The sequence below is a fragment of the Phoenix dactylifera genome, chromosome 2, assembly GCF_051530095.1.
Source record: "Phoenix dactylifera cultivar Ajwa chromosome 2, Ajwa_hap1_PhDact_Kaust_v1.1, whole genome shotgun sequence".
Classification (NCBI taxonomy): Eukaryota; Viridiplantae; Streptophyta; class Magnoliopsida; order Arecales; family Arecaceae; genus Phoenix; species Phoenix dactylifera.
This window is the reverse complement of record NC_143191.1, coordinates 53,410,056-53,416,677: the sequence shown is the minus strand read 5'-3', so window position 1 is coordinate 53,416,677 and position 6,622 is coordinate 53,410,056.

The following is a 6,622-nucleotide window of genomic DNA, read 5'->3' as shown; positions in this document are numbered from 1 at the left end:
CATGGGTACCTGACACTAATCAATAGCATGAGTTATAGTTGCTACAGCATTTGTCTCAGGTTGCTGAACTGCCCGCTCGCTCTCTTAAACTGCCGCATTGAAGGCATTTATGAGGCCGGAAATGGGGGATTAATTTGCTTTGACCTGCACTTGGCTGTTAAAATATTTTTAGCAGAAAAAAAAATAATTTTATTTTTTGTTCTGTTATTTTTTTTATATCTCAAAAATTATATATATTTGTAATATAGATTTTATATAAAAAAAATATAGGCTGATATAGAATTATACTAATAATAAAAAATATTGTTGACTTACATAATTTGTTATGTGATTTCTAAAATTATTTTAATAAAATTATATTAATAAAAAATATGCTAAAAAAATATTATGGACAATATAAATTGTTATGTAATTTTTAAAATTATCCGGCCCCCCATCTTCTCGATTTCTAAAATTATTTTAATAAAATTATATTAATAAAAAATATGCTAAAAAATATTATGGACAATATAAATTGTTATGTAATTTTTAAAATTATCCGGGCCCCCCCCCCCCCCCATCTTCTCCTCTTGGAACTTTCTCTCCTACAAAGCTAGCTTTGGCAAACATATAAAAAAAAAAAAAAAAAGAGAGAAAGAAAAAATAGCGAACAAAGTTTGGGGTGTGTTTATCTCTCTTAACAAAAGAAAATGTTGAAATGATTGCTATGAACTAGGTTCATCAAGATGAAATTGGAGTTGTCAAAGAACCTGATCGCAGGTCATTCAAGGGAGGTGGTGCCACTACAGCAACAATAGATTTTCTCGACTCATAAATAAAAGATGATCATACTAGGTAACAACATGCGCCGAGAAAAATGATTCAAAAATGTGGAGTTCCAACAATCTCAGATGGGATCATCTCTGATCAGTCCCAACAGTCCTATAAGCCCCAACAATATGATTTCAGTCTCAGTACAAGCCTCATGCTGATTACCCAGGCAAGAAGGCTGTTATGTGTGATTTGCAAATCCAGAGTAATTTGATTGAAAGTCCATGTATTAAGTTTTGTTACAATCTAATTATTTTAATTCATTTACCTTCATTGTTTTAATGCATATTCTATTACATTTTAACAAATGGACGGGAGAGAGTGAGGACGAGATGATGTGTGGCAGCTTCGTAAGGGTGAGAAAATCATTATTCGATGCAACAAATTGGGGCTGCCCATCAAGAGGGTTGGAAGCTTTTTATTAAGTTTTCTTAATCGGTTGCGCATAGGGGTCAATTGTGTCCGCTAAACTATATGAAGTGGAATGATATGCTTCTTTCGTATAAGGTTGAGCTTTTTAGAGTTGTACAAATAAAGAATTAAATTTGATATTGTTAATTTGATACCTTCTTAATGTTAATTTGTTTACTATCATAATTTTAATTTTTGATTTAACATTGTTATAATATTCTTTACTTTGATGTAGAGTAAGTTTGTGCTCCCTTCAGAGAACTATGATTGGGTGCTAAAGTTTCATAACTGCAAATAGAAAGAATATAAGGCAAAGTCGAAGACGGACAATAAAGGCGAGGGTAAGATAGAGGAAGAGGTTGTTCGTGTTTATCCTCCTGATGTATATCCTCATCAGTGGAGGGAGCTTGTTTACTACTGATTTTTCGAAAGAGGACAAGTTGTATATACGCTCTCAATACCTTATATTGTATTTATTATTACATCGAATATATTACATTGTTTACTTTTTTTGGGCAAACATATTCCGATATTGGTAAAGCTACACGAGCATCTCAGACAGTTACTTACACTTCAGGCTCAAAGAGTTATGCAAGGCATAGAGATGAATTTGTAAGTTTTTTTGAAACTCTTTAAAACTCTTCTATTATATAACATATATAGCTTGCCAATATACTTTAGGTTGTAGATGGAAGAATATAAGAGAGAACTTGGTGAGGTGAAATTCTATAGGATGACTCACATCCACCGAGATAGCAGCTTTATCTGGAAGGAGTCGAGAGATATAGTTGTATGTATCCATCTTTGATTTGCGCCACAATTTTTTATTAGTTTTATTTTTTTCAACCATTAATATGTGACTATTTTTTTCAATAGATATAAGACAAGCTACATCCCTTATTTCAGAGCGTGTTGGAGAGTCATCATCATCTGGCACTATCAGTCACGTCGAAGCTCAGGTGTTCGCCGAATTGATATTTTCGAAGCGTTATGGTTGAGTGAGGGGTTATGGCATTGGAGTTACCCCCACTCAATTGTTTATAGTGAGCAGATATACCTAAGATGCCATAGAAGGTGGTAGCACTACAGATTCTTGTAGTCTGAAGGTAGCGATGGAGGAACTAAGACAAAGCTATCATACAGAGACGGAGTAGATGAGGTAGAGCTATCAAACAGATATAAAGGAGTTGAGGCAGAGCCATTAGATAGAGATACAATCTTTGAAGGCTCAGCTTGACCAGATTTCATCTATGTTGCATAAATTTGCTCCTCCTTGTAGAGATGATGAAGATGATGCCATCGACCTCTGATATCTCGTAGACTATTTATTTAGGAGTTCTATATGCATACTTTTTATGTTTTCGAAGCACATTATAAATGTAAATTGACAATATAAATGTAATCATATTTTACAATATGAATATTTCGAATTATCCATTTGAGCGACGTGTGATTTTTGTTATACATGTGTTTGGTAAATGTATACATAATTTTAAAAAAAATTTAAATAATTATTTTTTAAAAAAATTAACTCTAACGATGCTTTTAAGCGTCGTTAAAAAGTAGCTCAACTTTCCGACGCCTATTAGCATCGGCAACTGCCCGATGCTAGTAGCGTTAGCAGTTGCCGACGCTTATAAGTATCATCAGTATTTGCCGACGCTTTTTAAAAGCATCAAAAAATAAAATTTTTACGCCTATATTGCTGACGTTTTTGCGATGTTTTAGAAAGCGTCGGCAATAAAAATACCGACATTTATAAGTGTCGATATATGCATTAAAAAGCGTCAAAAATTTTTCTTTTTTCAGTAGCGTTCTACCAGTGGAAAACCTTGAAGAATATGGAGATGGAATGATCTAGCTTCTCTAATAATGCAATTGATGATGATTGCGAGTCAAAATTTATTATTAAAGGAGCTATTTGGATAATTCTATTGGATTCATGGATTTAGAATTGGATTGCTAGCATTAAGGAGTAGCAAGCCCATCCTGTCCCACATTACCTCTTCCAACCCATCCTTAAAGGAGTAAAAAAAAAAAGGACCAATAGACGCCTTTTTCTCTCCTACAAGATGTAAGTTGCAAGTTGCGAGGGTATTGGATTGATATGGTCATACCCAAATGAGCCACCTAATTCATAAATATAGTAGGAAATTTAGTTCAATTCTCTTGTATTACTCAAACAAGCCTGAGGAACCTAACCTGAGATGGCAGTTTCATATTTATACCATCACAAGATAGCCATTTGTGTTTGGCTCCGAGACCATTGCAAATAGGGACGATGTCGTGACAAAGGGACCCTGGATTATCGCTAGCCAGCACTACAGGAGAACTTACCTTTTCCGACGCTTTTTAGGCCTTTAGCGACGCTTATAAGAGTCGTCGATACCGGAGTGGGAAAACTTTTTGCCGACGCTACATGAAAGCATCGGCAAAAACAGCTTTGCCGACGCTTTTCGCCGACACTTTAAAGCGTCGGCCAATACTTTTCCGACGCTATAAAGCGTCGGAAAAAACCATCGTGACACATGGGTTACGCCTAGGCCGTGGGTTTTTACCAACACTTTAAAGCGTCGGGAAATGTAATTATTTTAAAAAAAAATTAAAAATATCAAACTCCATAAATTTACATTTATCATAAAACACGCATTATACAATATGAATACATTGAGATTGACACAAACATTCAGATCATTCGAAATATTTATATTGTCATATCTGATTAAATTTACATAAAAAGTTATGAATTACAATGTACTTTGAAAATATAAAAAACATATACATATCAAACTCCATAAAAAACAATCTACAAAGTATCAGGGACGGGATTCAGCTCCATCATCATCATCTCTGCGAGCATTTGAAGTATCAATAATCTACACAAAAAAAAAGAGAAACCTTAGATATATGTAAAAATGGGATACATTAACTTATACTTCATAATTGATAATATGTGAAGTATTCAAATATATATAGTTAGTTACATGAGAAGGAAGAAATCGTTATAACAAATATGAAATATTCGTAAGCTGAGATTGTAAATTTTCTTGGTTCGGCACTGGATCTCGATTTATTTATCCAACTTTTGTCCATTCTATTAAAATACTGATTGAGCTGCAACTAATATAAAAAAAATTAGACAACTGAAATTCATATCTAGTTTTAATAAATAAAATATTGTCTAGAAATTCATGTGGTAATTCAAATTTGACAACTGAAATGTAAGAACTCTCATAATCACAATTGTAGCATCAATAAAGACCACTTGGTGCAATTGGGATGCATAATTCACCATATGGTCTGCCTCTGCACATTCCAGATCAGGGTAATGACATTTTGGTAGATGCTAATACATGTTCATTACTAATGCAACCATTTGAAGAGGGATGGAAATGTAAATGGTGTAAATGGTAATAATTTTGTGCTTACAGTCCTAGGAAATCTAGTCGTATATATGCATAATTAAAGACAGGTAGTCTTACTTTATGTTTGAGCTGGTTGTGCTCCCTTGCCATTCCCTTCTCACGTTTTCTTCCATCTTTTCTCCTACTCTTCTTTGTAGTTTTATCTTGTTTTCTTCCGTCTTCTTTTTATTTGCTCACTTAATGTGTCGAGATTTGAATGGACTGGATTGGACAGGAAGAACACTTAATTCTGTTGATCGTCAATTATCGACATCCAATTTCTAATGTACTTTACTGAGTATGTTTGATAAACAGAATACTGTAATCTAATTTTCGAAGCAACAAGAAAAGTCTGCATGGATATGAGATATTATTACGAAATTAAAGAGATCTTAGCCTTCCATAATAGCTCTGATGCACCATCCAGCAGCAGTTATATAGATACTGAGATTGCCTCAACATCATCTGCATAAATTTTCTAAGCTCCCTAGCGCCATTGTAAATGGAACAAAACCTCTCACAAGAATGGACGTAGTTGTATAGTATCGATCATCTCCCTATCATCAGTTCCCAAAGAGAAACTAAACTAAACTACACTTTGGAAGCAGACAAGAAGCTGGTTCCAAAGGACAAGAATGCAAGCTTCAAATGGTACGATAATTTACTTCTGCACTTTGAAACCTGCTACTTTGCAACGACACCAACACTAGAAACAGAAATCTGCAAGCTATCTCTACAAAGATCTGGTTGTGTCACCAACATAACTACGACAATAAACCTTGTCAAAATCTAAATTAGAATCCTAAGAACACTTCTATCTTGCCATCTCCTAGCTTATTAACTTCAAATTATTTTGGTAAATCAAGATAAATGTTGATGTAAAGTAAGATTGATTTATGAGGAGATTTTCACATGCTAACCTAGATTAATCCAAAAAATCACAGCGTGATTTAAGGACCCCAGGCCCAAACCAAGGAAGCAAACCAACATATGCATACAAGCTCAAAGCTTTCAGTATTACAACAATAGAGCCAAAAGAATTTTTTCTGAAAAAAAAACGATGTACCTCCATAAAAGACGGTATGGAAATATCTAAGAAATATAATTTTAACTGCCCATTAAAAACCAATTGATTGCAAAAGAGTGAAAAAGACAAGTATTTTGGGAGAAAACGAATTTACCTTGTTGTCCCTTCAGATACCGATCGAAGAGGTTTTTGAACTGCTAGTTCAGATATCAGGAAGGTTTTTGAACTGCTCCTCTCCTATGAACTGCTTGTAAATGAGTACTTCCTCTAAAAGATCGTGTCATAAAACATGGAGGAGGGACGAGAGGAGGGGGATGGGGCAGTACCTCTTTCTCGGACGGAGGGGGATGGGGTCGGCCGGTTGGCGCCGCAGAGGAGGGAGGAGGAGAGGAGGTTGCGCAGCAGAAGAGAGAGGACTAGAGGAGGTCGCTCGGCGCCGGAGAGGACGGAAATGGAGCAGTATCACTTTCTCAGGCGGAGGGGGATGGGGTCGGCCGGTCGATCGGCGCTGCAGAGGAGGGAGGAGGAGAGCGCCGCAGAGGAGGGAGGAGGGAGGAGGAGAGGAGGTTGCTCGGCGCCAGAGAGGAGGGTGAAGGACAGGACAAGGGTCGGCGCCGGAGACGAGGGAGGAGGAGGGGACAAGGGTCGGCTAGCTCTATTAGGGCTTGATCAATCGGGGATAGAGGGAGAAGGGGGGCGGCTGCGGGTTTTGATGAGATTTGGTTTTCAACGACATGCATAAGCGTCGTCTTATCCCAACTCTACGACGACGCTAATAAGCGTCGTAATTAGCCGACGCTTTTTACAAGCGTCAGCTATTTTTGGCGGTAAGTCGGAAATTGCTGACGCTTGGAATAAGCGTCGACAAAAAAACGTCGTTAAAATCCATATTTTCTGTAGTGCAGGTTCTTGTATTGGATTCATAGCACTTGAATTTTTGACTTGGTTTTTGTTTGGAGAGCTTCCTTGT